The sequence below is a fragment of the Cebus imitator genome, unplaced genomic scaffold (genome assembly GCF_001604975.1).
Source record: "Cebus imitator isolate Cc_AM_T3 unplaced genomic scaffold, Cebus_imitator-1.0 Scaffold747, whole genome shotgun sequence".
In the NCBI taxonomy this organism is placed as follows: Eukaryota; Metazoa; Chordata; class Mammalia; order Primates; family Cebidae; genus Cebus; species Cebus imitator.
The window spans coordinates 355,838-372,286 of NW_016108062.1; the positions used below are offsets into that span (position 1 = coordinate 355,838).

Consider the following 16,449-nt stretch of genomic DNA (forward strand, 5'->3'; position numbering starts at 1 on the left):
GCATTATACAGCTCAAACAAAAATAAACAGAATCAGAATCTGATAATCTAGAAGTATGTGCCATAATTTCCCACAGAAACACAAATTTTCTTTCTACAGTTACTTCTCCCCTTTTGATCAAAGATAATCTCAAAGAAAGATTATTCTTGATCACTAATTAAGGTTAATCTCATGAGATTTGGCTTGTTATTTGCATAGGTACAGCAAAAGTGGTAATCTACATATCGATTTTCTTATATTTGCTTTGCTGGAAGTTTTCGTAAAGAATGTCAAGTTGAACTTTTCAAAGCCTCCTAAGGATGAGAAGCCAAGCCAAAAACTCACATCAGATTTCACATGCAGTACCTATCGATTTGGCAGGCATTCCTTTTTCCTTGAGATCCCAAAAATATCCTAAGTTTCCAGAACCTGCTGGGAAATGACATTCCTTGCTCACCTGCAAAGCTGTGAACCCTGCAAAGCCAGGTTTCAAGCCAGTTTTCACAAGAGGTGCTTTGGAAGCATTGGTCCCATAAGGCCAACTTGAGTTCCTTAAAAGCGTCTGGTCGTATCTGATCAAATAAGCATCATTCTCAAATATAAGATCCAGGCAAAGCTTTGGTTTTATTACCAATGGTTTGTTCGTGTCCTGTTAACAAGGAGGACAGACTCTTATGGAACCTATGCAAATAACTATATTGCCATGAAGATAAGAAGACTCAATTGGAGTTTCTAAATTTTGAAAGGGGGAGTCAGGGAGAAAAAAAATACAGGTTTCATTTCTGTCTACAAGGAATGAGCATAGTCTATAAAATTGTTTGAGTGTTAGCTTAAGAGAAAAAGAAAAGAAATTCTTATTTCCCGAAAATAGAGCAATAAAACATGAACACTATTTCAAATAAAAATCATAATAATTTGCTCATTCAGTTTTATAAAATTAACTGTTCTTCCACTTGGTCTTGTGTTACTTGTCTTATTAATGCATCTGCTTCTCAACTAGACATCTGTAATCCTGACTCAGTCCATGGTATGATTTCATAGTCATTTAAACAATGTCATCAGAAATCTGTTCCCCAGAGTATATGGCATGATCCTTTTCTACCAGATTCTAATATTGTTCTTTTTTTGCTGAAGATAGAAAATCTTAGCCTATAATTGATTGCAATGATTTTATGGAAGCATCAGTGTAAAACAGAACAAACAAAATGATCTGTAGATGACAAAAGTCTAAAAATGGCTATCATTTACATATTATTGATAATTTTCAAAAGTGAATAATCTGAGTAGAGTTCAGGATAGGACTAATGCAATTGACAAACACATTTGGTTGTTTCTGTTATACAAAACAAAATAAATTCAATCCAAAAAACATTTTAGACAAAATATCTATAAGTGCAATGTATTGGCAATATTTTCAAAGAGGCTATATAACATTTAATTTATAAAAATGCTTGTATATAACCTTAAAAAGAAAACATTTTCATGTATAACACAAAAATCTTGAGCCATTAGATGCCACATATACCTAGCATGCCATTAGAATTTATCAAAGTTATCAAATAGAATCATTAAATCTGTAGATTATAAACATGAGAGTATTAATAAAAATGCATAGATAAGTGATATGAATCCCCAACAGAAAACTCCAGACCTAGAATATACTGGTTCCAAATAAAAGAAGTAAAGATGCAAACAAGTTCAAGTTTTAAAATATAACAAATTATGATGGATAACACTATACTGCCTTTATCTAACATCAAGCAAAGCAATACCAGGACTCCGATAAATAGAAATATATAATGAACAGTGAAAACATTAACAATTCTGGGGTTCACGTTGTCATCTCCTATAGTATCTCCTGTTTCCCTGGAAATCCTCAGAATCCAGACAGGAGCATGGCCCCATCAGTCAGGGGGATGAAAGCTGTGTGCATGTTGAGGGGTGAAGGCCTGGTACAGAGAATTCTCCATATCAAGCAGAAGGAAAATGGACTATCTGTGGTGGTGGTACACATTACAGGATTGGCTGAAGACCAGCAGATTCCATTTTCATCAATTTGTAAATAATATACGAGGAGGTCCCCGTGCAGGTCCTCACTTTAATCCTCTATCCTAAAAGCACATGGGCTGAAGGATCAAGAGAGGGATGTTGGAGACCTGGACAATGTGACTGCTGGCAAAGATGGTGCAACGGATGTGTCTATCAAAGATTCTACGATCTCACTCTCAGGAGGCCATTCCACAATGGTGGTCCATGAAAAACCAAATGACTTGGGCAAAGATGAACATGAAGAAAGTACAAAGATGGGAAATGCTGGAAGTCATTTGGCTTGTGATGTAATTGGGAATTCCCAGTAAACATTCCCTAGGATGAGGTCCAAGTGCCAGTGACACATCTGTTATCCTGCTAGCTATAGAAATGTAACTTGATAAACATTTAACACTGTAATCTTAAAAGTGTAAAGAAAAAAACACATTCACAATTCTCCAGAAACTTCTTACGTAGAATACACATTTAAAATGTTTATGTTAATAACATTTTCCCCAGACAAATTAAACCTATGCAAATCTGAGCATCTCTTCTGATTTGACAATGCTTCCCAGACATCTTGTCAATGATAACATATTAAACAAATAACCTTAACTAGTTCCAACTCTTGTCTTTTCCCATGGTGAAAGAACACATCTTTGAGACTTTCCAGAGGTCCCCTGGGAAATCTCAAAGGCCATTTTGGGCACTGGGGAGGCTGAGAGGACTGTGCTTGACTAGTAGCCAAAACAACTTGTTACTGTTTTACAGAGGACTAACCGGCCTCTGCTTTATCTGAATTTCTCACTTTAGCTTGTCTGCCCCATTTTGGGTGCAGAGCCTGCCCCTTGTGTCTGACCACAAACCAACATATCCTGTCTCAATTCATACAGCGTTTGGGGACGTTTGTTAAGTTTTAAGAACTCCCTCCCACCCCCAGATTTTCACACCTCAACTTTCCACAGGTGCTTTAAAATCATTGCTCACTCATCCCTTCTCTGAATTAGGATTTGAGCATCTTTCTGTGACGATGCTGCCCCACTCCTATTGTGATACTCCTCTTCTTAAGAAAGTTTTTCTGGATGAATGTCCAGATTAAACTTCTTTTCTTCGACAGTAACGATGCCATGACTTGAACAAAATGCCAACTGCCCGTGGCTCCTGCTTTCCTCACCCAGTGCCGCCTTAGTGGACTCCTCATGCCTTTCCTTGGCTGGGGAAATCAGAATCCACAGTGGTAAGCCATGACTTCTAATCCAGTGTTCCAGATATCTGTCTGTTGTAGCACAGTAAGAAGTTGACCTGTAGTTCTCTCATTTTTGTCATTTCCTTCTGTTTTTCTATCTTTTCCTACTGCCTTTTTTGAGAGTGGTGAAAGCCCCTAATTCTCTCCTGATAATCATACCTGAGTTAAAGGTCCAAGGTCTCTAGCACTGGCAGGTGTTCTTTCCATTATCATGAGATAACCATCAATTTGGCTGTTGTCCTCCAGACCCCTCAACAGTGGGATATGCTCTGTGTCATTATAGTAATAATTCCAGCCACTTTCTTAAAAAAAAAAAAAAAGTTGGCGGCGAGGGCAATATTTTTATACTTCAATTTCAGTGGCCCCTTTGAGGAATGAAGAATTTTTCCAAATTGTTTCCTTCTGTAAAGGGCTATTGAATCCTATGCCACCAAGATCTCATTCACGCAATAGACGCTTTGTTGGTGGTGGTGGTGGGAATTTCATACAAAGACACAGAAAAGAAATGCTTTGTCTCAAAAACTTTTCAGTGACCGTTACTTCTTTCAAAGACAATCTTCCTTCCCCAACACTTTCTGAGACCTGTGTCCTCTCAGCACCTATCCCCCATCTCTCTTTTCTACCATCTTCCATGTTCCCTTCAGCTCCCTTTAATCCTTGGATCTCCCTCTTTCAAATCCTCTGTATCCTCCACCTTTCTGTCCACGCATGCCAGGTCTTTCCTCTCCCACTCTGGCCCCTCAATTCCTTATAATCCCTTGAGCTTTAAGTCCTGTCCCTTCGTGGGAGGCTCTAGAGGAGCTCAGGGGCACTGATAGCAACAGCCTGAGGCTGAAAATGCTCCCTGGAAACAGGCTGAACGTTTTATCCACTGAGGTGGGCTTTGGAGACACCAGATGGTCTCTCCTCCATGCCCCACCTCTCCGAAATTGAGTCTACGGCTTCCCTAGAATTATACACCAGAGCCAAGGGCAGCTTATGGGTCTCCTACACAAATATTGGTGAAGATGCCTCAGTTCTCATATTGAACAGATTACCTCAACTTGCCCCATCTACCAAAAATATTGCCCTTGTAAAAATGTAAAGGTGAAGCAATGATGGTTATGTTTTTTTATATGAACCAATGAGTTTTGTATTTCTGTGATTATGCCTAAGTCATGACTAAAATTTAAAAATTAAAGCTGTAAGTTCGTTATGTCTGTCTATATGTTAATGTATGTGTGTTTGTGCATGTGCACATGCCTTTTGTGTAATATTTTCTTCCCTCTAGATGGTATTACCACATTAAATTATAAAATCCTTTAAATAAGCTCCTTTTGGATTTGCTTAGAGATGAATGAGACCCTACATAAGTTAAATATTCTTGAACTTCCCTGAAATTAGGAAAATCAAATTTCTAGTATTATCAATGTGAAAAAAGAATTTTTATGAAAGCTTAACAAAATGTTAAAAAAATTCAAGTTCATCTAATTTAGATAAACCTTTGGCCATTGAGAGTGCTTGATATAATTGATTTGATAAACATAGCTATGTCTTCTGAGTTGTCCACATTGTAAGAATACATTTTTGTTCTACTTCAGTATATTTTTCCTAAACTTATACAAATATACTGAATCTCTTTGCTTGATAATTGAAATATATTCTTGGTATATTCTAACTATATATCTGATATATTCATGACATATAATGTCTCATGATAATCATGTTATATCTCTTATTTATTTATTTATTTTGAGATGGATTCTCACTCTGTTGCCCAGGCTGGACTGCATTGGTGCAATCTCGGCTCCCTGCAAACTCTGCCTCCCGGGTTCAAGGGATTCTCCTGCCTCAGCCTCCCAAGTAGCTGGGACTACAGATGTCTGCCACCATACCCAGCTAAATTTTGTATTTTTAGTACAGACAGGGTTTCACCATGTTGGTCAGGCTGGTCTCCAACTGCCTGCCTCAGCCTCCCAAAGTGCTGGGATTACAGGTGTGAGCCACCGTGCCCGTCCAATCATGTTATATCTGAAAATTTTTTCTCTATAAAAATGATGTCCATTCACTTTCATAAATTTGATGTAATATCCACCTTTTTTAAAAAAATAAAATTAATTATTATGTTTACACATATTTTCTGGGAAACCTTTTGAAGCAATTTTAAGTGCCATAACAAAAATTAAATTTTTCAGTCAATTTTCCTCACATCTTTTACTTTCAAAAATTATCAAGAATATGTTAACCACAGCAATTGTAAATCTTTTGTCATCTATGGATGGTTTTGTGTTTTTCACCGATGCTTCCCATCAAACACTTGCAAATCTGTTACAGGCCAGAGGACTTTGTTTCAATGAAAAAGGACTGACTCGGAGATACATGGAAAAGAATTATGCTACGTACTCTTGTGTAAAAGTTTCTAATTACATTGCTTAAATAATTTGGGACCAAAACAATGAACTGAGTCAGGAATTCCAGAACTCTAGTTGAGAAAGAGATGGGTTCATAAGCCTACTAATCCGGGATCAGGTGGGACAAAAGCTAATTACAGAGGAGTGAATAAACTGATGACGGATAATTATGGGACTTTTTTGGAATAGGGCTATGGCTTTAATGTTTTATTTTCTGGACATAAATAACCTCCTCCTCTTTTTTAAGCTATCACTCATAACAATTTTAAGGACTATGCTCACTCCTTGTAAACAGAAATGAAACTTGTATATTTTTCTCCTAAACTCCCCCTTTCAAAATTTGGAAACTCCAATTGAGTCTTCTTATCTTCATGACAATATAGTTATTTGCATAGATTCCATAAGAGTCTGTCCTCCTTGTTAACAGGACACAAACAAAACCATTGGTAATAAAACCAAAGCTTTGCCTGGATCTTATATTTGAGAATGATGCTTATTTGATCAGATACGACCAGACGGTTTTAAGGAACTCAGGTTGACCTTATGTGACCAATGCTTCCAAAGCGCCTCTTGTGAAAACTGGCTTGAAACCTGGCTTTGCAGGGTTCACAGCTTTGCAGGTGAGCAAGGAATGTCATTTCCCAGCAGGTTCTGGAAACTTAGGATATTTGTGGGATCTCAAGGAAAAAGGGATGCCTGCCAAATCGATAGGTACTGCATGTGAAATCCGATGTGAGTTTTTGGCTTGGCTTCTCATCCTCAGGAGGCTTTGAAAAGTTCAACTTGACATTCTTTATGAAAACTTCCAGCAAAGCAAATATAAGAAAATCGATATGTAGATTGCCACTTTTGCTGCACCTATGCAAATAACCAGGCCAAATCTCATGAGCCCAATCTTAATCAGTCATCAAAACAATCTTTCTTTGAGATTATCTTTGATCAAAAGGGGAGGAGTAACTGTAGAAAGAAAATTTGTGTTTCCATGGGAAATCATAGCACGTCCTTCTGGATTATCAGATTCTGATCCTGTTTATTTTTGTTTGAGCTATCTAGTACCTCTTTGTAAACTGCATGTAACTGATAGATATGCAAACTGTCTCTTGTCTGGTAGAGATTTAATTGGCTTTCCCTCACACTATGGGAAAACCAGTTTTTGTAACTACTAATAAATTGTACTTGAATGTGCTATCTTGCACAAATTGTCAATTTTTACTAAATTTTCAAATCTTCCAATTTCTCTCAATATCTAGCTATAAATCCCTAAACTAACCTTCCAATTTTTCTCCTTTTCTCTTTACTCATAGTCACTGAGAAAACCTTACTATCCAGATCCCAATTCAGACCCTAAGTTGCCTTGTGGCTGGCCCCCAAGCTCTGAAGAATCACTGCAAGCTCAAGTCTGATTACTTGTTTTAAACCTGCAAAGACCCATCATTGCTAGCAGACTATGCATGGGTTCTCTTTTCCTCTGGACAAGGCCTGACTGGAACACAAAAGAAGTATGGGGAAATGCCCAGGTCATGCATGTTCTGATACAAGAGGTAACCCAGACTCTGGGTCACATTACCAAGACCATCAAAATGCTCAAAGAGCAATGCTGCGTGATCAAAAGGGTTCATCCACTAACCTCTTGGAACTCTCTGGAATAGTTACCCTTGGATTTAACTTCTGTCTTTCTCACTTTAGTATATCCTTTTATATTAACATTTCTCTTTTTTCCTTTTAGGCATCCCACTTTTAAGATGCCTGATCTGAAGGGCACTAAAACAACTGACCTTTGCCAGCATGCCCCACAGATGGTTCAGCTAGTCCTCCAGAAACAACACTGAGTAAGTCTGACCTGGGGACTATTTTACTCAGCCATTTCGTACTTGAGATTCTTCTTGTCTCTCTGTTCAAGGACGCTTTTTCTTAGCCTTTCTTGAACAAGAGTGGAGAACTGATAAGGCGATTTAACTCTGTCTTTAACACAACTTTAGGTTGGTTTGCCTAAACTACTAGGTTCTTAACTCTATATGAACCTCCTCCGGCATTCTAATTTGTTTGCTCTGTCTTAGACCCAGAATCCCACTCCATGTGCCTAAGCACAAACCAATCTTCCTGCCTTAACTTCTCTGCCACCAATATTTGATGTAGCCCGGTATGTTTCAGCATCATCCCCCACCTCCCGCAATCCCCCCTACTCCCGCCATACACATACACATACACATAGCTTCAAACCCCTTCCATTTTCCATAAGCATATCTCCCAAGGTCTTTGCACATAAAGGCTGTGTTTGCTCACTCCATGCCTGAGACTTTCCTGGCTTAGATCTTGAGCATCTTTCTATTGCAAGATTCTCCCTTAGTAATGTTTTCCTCACTTGAGACTTGTACAATTTTTCCTTGACAGTGCAAAAAAATATCATTTAGGATTTGATTTTCAGAAGGTAAAATTTAAAACATCGTCAGGAAATTTGAATACTTAAGTAGGATAATGGATTACTGAGAAACAGTACTTGGTTATCTATTTAATCAAAAATGACGTGAAATAATTTTTAGAGTAGATATAGGAGATAACATAATTGCAAAGAACGTCATCTCTTTTATATGAAGACTTTTCTCTTAAATGATCAAGGACTTGAAAAAGTCATAACAAAGCACAGGAAATGATTCTGATGAGATTCTGAATGCTTATCTTCTAAGCAGATTACTCAGAAGGTGAAGAAAAATATTTTACAAGCTCTTATTAAGAGAATATACTAATCCAAGAAAAAATATTTTAATCGAGAATAAAACAAATTCTAGTTTTGCATCTGCATATTTGATACTAAAGCTTATATTAAAAATTTTGTAAATAAACCCATTGAACTTCAGCCAGATATGACTACAAGAAATAAAACTTCCTATCCATGAGGCTTCTAGATTTTCTCTATCTAGTTAGGGTTTTGTAAGGTTTTGCCCTATATTTTCCTGTTTCTCATCCTGGAATAACTACTTATTTTACTTCAGAAAAAAAATTACTCGTTTTCCTTAACAAAAAAAATCCTTCATACCTTGCACTTAAAGTGTTCCTCTAATCACTTCTGAGTCTCATTCATCTCATTCACATATATTGATTATAACTTTTAACTACAGTGACTCCTATTGCATAGAGAAACCTTGGAGATGGTATAAAAGAAAAGTTACTCACTAGATATGTATTAAAACAGCCAGATAGATCTTATTCAAACTGCTGCAATAAGGGAGAGAGGTTTCCATATGGAATTGAGCTCAACTTCTAATACAGCAAGGACAGCTATGGATTTGTAGCCAAGGAATAGAGCAAGGTGGTAAGTGGATGGAAAATTACTAAGAACTTAACTAGATACCAAAGGTAGAGGGATTCTTTCTAAACTGGCTTAATTATTTTTAATATTAAAACTATGAATTAATAACATTATTAATAATAAAACTACTTTTGACAGGCAGGCCAAGAACTAAGATATCAAGAGTGGAGGTGAGAAACTTGACCAAATACTGAGTAGTCCAATATCAAGCATTAGTACATTCTTGATAAATTGGCTAAGCAGGAATCTTTGCTAAAACTGGGCTGGGCAGGCCAAGGTCAAAGTCTGCTTAGGAAGAATGTTCCAAGGAGCCTGACTCAAGTTTGGTCAAGGGAAAAGTCTTTTTCAGTGGATAATTGTAAACTATCTTTTATACACACTATTTTATAGCAGGCTAGAAGGGTTTATGAATATACATCTTATAATTCTTGCAGTAATAAATATCCCTATAATACAACTCACTGAAGCAAAATTAAACATGTTCATTAACACACCCAAATATATAGACTCTCTGTATTATATAAAAAATAAGAGGCAAAAAGTCTGTAAGAAGAAAATTATACTTAGTAATGGATGTGTAGTATTTTATTCTAGTAAGATAATCTAGGTATCTAATAAATACCCATTAATTCACCATATTTAGCATCAGTCTAAAGTTTCATGTTATCAAAAGATCTTGGTCTTGAGCCAAGCTGTCACACTATAAAATGTAATTAGTTTCTTTTGAATTAACATTTGTCAAAACAGTGATTCAATTTAACTAAGTGCAAATTTATATTTTTATAATTATAAACATATAGTAACTAAAATGAGAGATGGTTAAACCAAGAAACCTGTATAAGTGGAGGAAGAACATGCCCAAGTAAATTAAAATGTATGCTTGTGCAGTATATAATACCAAGAACTCAGAAGACACAGCTGTTTTAATTAAACCAACAATATAAAGCTAATCTCATTTGACAAAATGTACCAAAATTATGTGAATGTAAATTCTTAGAATATTTGAGCAACTATCTATAAGAGTATTGAAAGCAGAAATGCAATTATCTTAATTTCCAGAAATTTTTGAGTATTTTATTTACATCAGACCTTATTTAGCTCTAAGTCAATCAGAAAATAGAGCCTTTAAAAATTTTATAATCTAATTTAGTAATACCATCTGGAGGCAAGAAAATATTACATACCCACAAACACATAAATATACATACAGATCTAGAGAACTTATCATTTTAATTCTAAAACCTCGGCCATAGATCAGGCATAATACAGAAATACATAACTTACTTGTTTCTTAAAAAAAAAAAAAAAAAGTGGATGGGTGGTCTTTTCTTTCCACTGGGTCAAAATTCTTTATTGATTTGAGTTCAAAATAGAGAAAAACTGGATAAATAAAAATAACAGACCAAATTTTCTGACATCTTTCTAAACTGAGACACAATATCTGCAAATCATTTAATTCATTTACAGAGATTACCAAGTCACTCCCTACACACATACACACACACACACACACACACACACACACACACACACAAATCCAGCACTAGAGATCAACCGCATACTCAATGAAAATTAAATTCCTACCGTGATGCCAACAGATAAGAGTCTGGAACATCGAATTAGGAGTAGGGCTCACCTTTAGGTCCCTGAATTACCAGTCACAAATCGGGCACAAAGTCTCCAAGTGTCCTTATTACCTGGGTGGAGTAGATGGAGATCTGAAGGAGGCATGGTCCCATTTTGAGTCATAGCATCAATCCTGTCAAAGAAACAGACAAGTTAAAATTGCTTTTATATAGGCTATTGCAATAGGGAAACTACCCTTATCTGAAGATAATGAGAATGGCTCAGCTGCTAAGACAGTATAGCTTTTATAGGGAGGGGTAATCAAATCCAAAGGGTGTGGCTTAACACTGTGGTCAGTTTGCAAACTGCAGACGTCACATTTTGTTAACTTTCCAAAACAGTTCTCGGTAGTGCTGGTGGTTTTTCTTGGTAAGCTTCAGAGGGCAGAGTTATTATCTCAGCTAATCAGCTATGAGACAAAGCACAGGATGTGGAAGTTTTTGCTTTGTCAGCAGGTTTTGTCAGCAAATGAAAGGGTTTGTGGTAGGCCTTGCCACATGTGATCAAAGATCTTCTAGAAGAGTTTCACACAGAGACAACATCAAACAGAAAGACCAGGGACAGGAAGGAGTCTGCTGGTCCTGCCCACCCCCACCCCCACCCCAAATAAGGCTAAGAGGCAGAGGCACACATCCTTCCTCAGCCCAGCTCACTTACTTGCAGGTGACACACTTCCTTCCCATGCCTGCCTGTCCCCACCCCACTGACCTGCTTACATATAACCTTTCTTCCCCTTTGAATACCCATTTCTATATCTCTCTATTTGCACTCATGCTGACTCAATCAGTATGTCACCGCATCCCTCCAAGGCCACCTTGGGATAGTACTACTATCCCAGATGGCCACCTTCCGTCCACTCTTTTTTCTCACAATTTAGTTCCCACAGAGCATCCAGAATGAACAAAAGTGAAAATCTGATTTTGTTACCAACCCGTTCAAATCTTTCTGTCTCTCCCTATTGTCCTTCCAGGAAAGCCTATGCTACATAGCACAACATTCAAGCCTTTGTTGTTTCAGGTCACCCCCTTTCCTTGCCAGCCCTTAGCCAACTCTACGTTCCAGCTGTGTGAAACCTCCAGCTGCTTCCCTGCACTACCTGCTCTTCTCCCTGTCTACGCCTTTGCTTGTGCCTTTCCTTCCATCTCCAATGCCCTCCTTCCAACTGGCTAAGTCTCAATGTGTGCATACAGGAATTTAGAAGACACCGCCTCTGGATTTATTACTGGCCCCACTTCAGCCCCCAGCGTTCTCCGCCATGTTGAAGCCGAGTTTGGCTGAAATTTCCCTATTCCCTACCCTTTCCAGTCACAGCATTTACCACACCATTTAGCAAGTTCTTCCTTCTTTCTCTGTCTCTGAAGCCAGACCAGGAACTCCCTACAGGTCAAGATCATGTGTTCTTTGATGCTTTTTCATGACAAGGGGAGACATAGGGTTGCAGTAGTGAGTGGGCATCTGTTCTCAGAAGGCAGTGCCTGGAGCACTGTAAGTACTTTTAGAAACCTTATGAAATTAAAGAGTGGCTGAATTCACCATATATGTTCAAAACTGTACAATACACTGGATTTATAGAACACATCTCAAATCCTGTAGAAACAAGACAAACTCACATAAAGCAATTAGCAAAAGCTGAAGACTCTAAGAGGTACGATATGAAATAGTTGATTTTTGTAACCAATTGTGTTACATCCAATGAAACCTAATGAATGTTAGAACGTGGTAACCAGCCACTTTGGGGGTCTGAATGTTCACTTATTTCAGGATTGACTTTTTTTTACTCAAACCCAGTAAAAAAAAAATTTTTTTTTACTCAAAATTTCTCTTTAAAAGCTAACTCTTGGGACAGCTTCTGAGCAAGCCACATACTGAAATCAGTTTCATCTCTCTTTTAACTAATCCATGTGAACATCCCCTTGGCTTTCATGACTATGGGATATGTTCCTCAAAGTCAAATCCACACTCACAACTATATTGACTCCCACACAGTTCCCTATGCATGACCAAGGCTTGATAATACTGGCTGAACTGGTGACTTGCAGAATAGCTGTGCACCACTTCTGGGATGGTTATGATTTCCTTAATTTGAGTCTTGGTTTTCTTTATTCCAAATGTATTGTCTACAATATCACTCATGACTGTTCAGATCATAGTCACAATTTAAAAAAGGAAAATATGTATCCTTACTAACCACATTCATAAACATGAGTTACAAAGTATAAAATAGCTTCAGAAGGAGCATACCCCAAAACTGCAGAGTAGTGCCATAGGTGAATTGCCTCTTATAGACACTGCATCTAAGGAGAGGGCACTCAGGGGAATAGACAAGGTCTGAGGTGGAAACTGCATAGTTTAATTTTTCCCCCAGAGGAAGACTCTGATGCAGGATTATTGCAAATAGATTTGGAATGGAATCCCAGGAAGCATCAGTAGGGGGCTGGAGAATGAGAGAAGAAAGAAAAAGAAGCTAAAGGGGAATGTGACTGTAGGAAGCAAGGTCTCAATCTTCAGGAGATGGAGTAGAACAGCCTCAGATTTCTCTCTGAGCAGTGAGAAATCTGAAATATTTAATATAACACTTCTTATTGGTTGTTAGTTGAGAGCTGCCCTGAGGATACTAATTCCCTGTGTCTCAGCCCACTTGACATCAGGTCAAGCATATTACCACGGCAGATGGAGCCCCTACGTAGAAAGTCATGGGTTCTTGTAGCACAAAGAAGACAGACTTTATTACATTTCAGATGAATCTAAGCTGTTGCATGTGTAATAAGCTGTCTCAGCTGATAGGCAGGCAAATAAAAGAAAATTATGAATTTGATTAGCTTCATTAAGTTTCTGAAAAACACCATCCAATCACTGGATTTCCAAACTCATTCCCAGAATGTTCAGTCACTCTTTTTCTACCTAAATGAGAAGAGTCACCCCAAGCAAATTAAACATGCTTACTCTATCCTTTAAACCTTCGCTCAATCCACATCCAATGCATGTTTCTTGTGGGTCCAGAAGCAGACCCTGATGTGGGGTTCCCAGTATAAGTGATATATTAAGGATGTTCCCTTACATGAAGGGGGGACAGGAAGCAGGAGAGGAAAGGAAAGAACCCAAGCAGAAGTATAATTTATCAGGACGCTCCAGCTGAAGCCTGTTCTGCAGAAGGCTCTAAAGTATAAAATACACCCTAGGAGTGGTCATGTCTTAAGACAAAGGAGCTGGGTTATTGTATTCCCAATAGCCAATCAGACATGGGAAACACTGCCCTGAAATACTCTGGGAGGGCACGTTAAGTTTGTCTCATCTGTCACAGATTCTTACATTTTCTGGTTAGTTACAATTTCTGGGAGAAAATTTATAAATGGAAAAGTTCGTGGAATAAAGTAATCTGTTGCAGCATTTAGACCTGAGGTCATAAGTCATGGTCATCATCCCCCTTCTCTGACACTGTTTTAGATTCCCCAGGAAGCTTTGGCTAGTGCCCCTGTCAATGTAGGTGACTTTCCTGGAGGGGCTATCAAAACCACCATCCCTGAGGAGTCTAGGCCCCTACTTACCAAATTTTATCAAGCCATAGTATGATAATACTAAGAGAGGCCCCAGTAGGTCTCCCAAATGCAGAACATTCTTTTTTCTGCTCCCCTTATATAGCAGCAATCTCTTCTCATGGCCCTGGCAACTCAGCTCTTTCATGCATCTCCTGCTGCTGAGCATCCACTGAGTGTCAGCTCAAGATCTCACCTCTTCCATGAAGCCTTCCCTGGCCTTTGCGTTCCTCAGTGCCTTCTTGTCCCTATAACTCAAAGAAGTTACTGCTTATGCCTCTCATCTGGCCTGAATTGCATTCTACATTGTAATTCCCCATTACAGAATTTTTATTGACCTTGGACAATGTAATTTTGCTAACTTGTGAGTGTATGTGTTGTCTTTCCGATGGGAACCTGAACACCTGAACAGGGTTCTATCCCACACTTCACTGGCTGCCTCCAGTGCCAGATGCAGGTTGCTCTGCATCCCCAGGCCTCAGGGAACTCATGTTGAATTAGCAACTGACCAGCTTACACAGTAGCATCTCTGCACCATAGAACTAAATCGTGATTTTTCTCATCATAAGTCTTTCTTCCAAGAGCTAAGTTATTTGGTTGCCAGTGACACTCATTATCATTCAGGCCACAATCATTTTTCAAAAAAAACTCACAGCTTCCAGAGGTTTAACTGTATGACATTTTAAAATCAGCCCTTAAAAGCACGTATTTCTAGATGCTTTATTATTAATACAAATTATGTGCAAATGAATGCTGTAACTTACCCCTACAAAGAGAGATTTTTTTTTTTCTTTTTTGGCATTACTCAGACCTTGGGGTTGACAAGCCTGCTTTGGAGATATTGGGTATTTGGGGAAGAGAAGAATATAAACATTTACATAAAGAGACAATTCAACTTACATTCAACACCTTTTGGGTGCCAGGAATTGCCCAGGGGACTCCATATAGACTATATTGTCCAAAGGTTTTTTTTCTTCAATTTTTTTCTGGGGCTAATATGATGGAGTATTTTGAAGCATTTTATAGCCTCTTGTGGGAGCTTAAAGAGAAAGGAGGAAAACTCATGTCACTTCGTTTTGCAATTAATTACTTCTGGGAAGACTTTGCCTTGTAATAATAGTATTTATCTCTATGTATTTATTATTTTTGATTGTTTCTGTCTTGTATTCTCTATTCAGAAGCAAAAATTGGATACAAAAATAGTACTAATCTTGACTATATGTCTCCACACATGTAATTTACTCTCCAAATTGCTGTATTAAATGAGATGAAACAAAATATTTATGTTACTATTAATAGAGGTTAAAATCTATTGAATGCTTGCTATGAGCCAGGCACTCTGCACAGCACTTTATACATATCATCTCATTTAATACTCACAGCAATCTTCAGAGGCAAGTACTATTATAATCTCTGTTTCATAGATGCTCAGGGCAGCTCAACAACTTCCCAAAGACCATGCAGCTAATAAGTAAAGAAACTGAGCTTGGCCAGGTGCAGTGGCTCACGCCTGTAATCCCAACCCTTTGGGGGGCTGAGGCAGGTGGATTATCTGAGGTCAGGAGTTCGAGACCAGCCTGACCAATATGATGAAACCCTATCTCTACTAAAAATACAAAAATGCTCTGGTAACTATAGGTTACTGAAGTGGACCATCAGTAAAAATGACATATTTGGGGAGTAAGCTTTTAGATACTTCTAAATCAAATAATTAGTATTTACCCAATTTCTTTTGGTAATGAACATGGAAAAACAAGTAAAAGGTGGCTATTATGTACTGTTAATGTGATAGTTAAAGAAATTTATGTATTCATATCCTTATTGAAACTTTGTTATAATTTTGATTTTAGTGTGTAGTATTGTTCTGTACATTATTTTTGCAATACCTAAGGTATTAGAGCAAACTAAAAGTTAATTGTAAACATTTTATGATTTTTGTCATAACTACATTTTAAAGTAACTATGGTTTTAAAATATACTTGTCATCATTTTCTTGTATGTGTGAAACTACTGTAAAAACTGTCTATGTGTGTGTATGTTTTTTTCTATAGAAAAAGAAAATTTAAATTTAGAGGTTAAAACCATCAATATATTATTTTTTAGAAAATAAAAAAATACAAAAATTAGGTGGGCTTGGTGGAATGTGTCTATAATTCCAGCTACTCGAAGGTTGAGACAGGAGAACAGCTTGAACTCAGGAGGCAGAGGTTGCAGTGAGCCGAGATTGCATCATGGCACCCCAGCCTGGGCAACAAGAGTGAAACTCCATCTCAAAGAGAAAAAGAAAGAAAGAAAGAAAGAAAGAAAAAGAAAGAAAGAAAGAAAGAAAGAAAGAAAGAA

At 37.7% G+C, this 16,449-nt stretch overlaps 1 long non-coding RNA gene across 3 annotated transcripts in view; it reads left to right on the plus strand.

Annotated features, from left to right (window-relative positions):
• Positions 1 to 2,918: 2,918 nt before the first annotated feature.
• The window catches only part of LOC108296848, a 50,546-nt gene continuing 37,015 nt past the window's right edge, over positions 2,919 to 16,449 (plus strand). The window contains exons 1-2 of one of the 3 annotated variants that reach the window (XR_005198460.1): positions 2,919 to 3,244; positions 7,370 to 7,472. This is a non-coding gene — a long non-coding RNA (uncharacterized LOC108296848). The remainder of the gene's footprint in view (positions 3,245 to 7,369; positions 7,473 to 16,449) is intronic. The other 2 variants (XR_005198459.1, XR_005198458.1) reach the window with 2 other exon arrangements.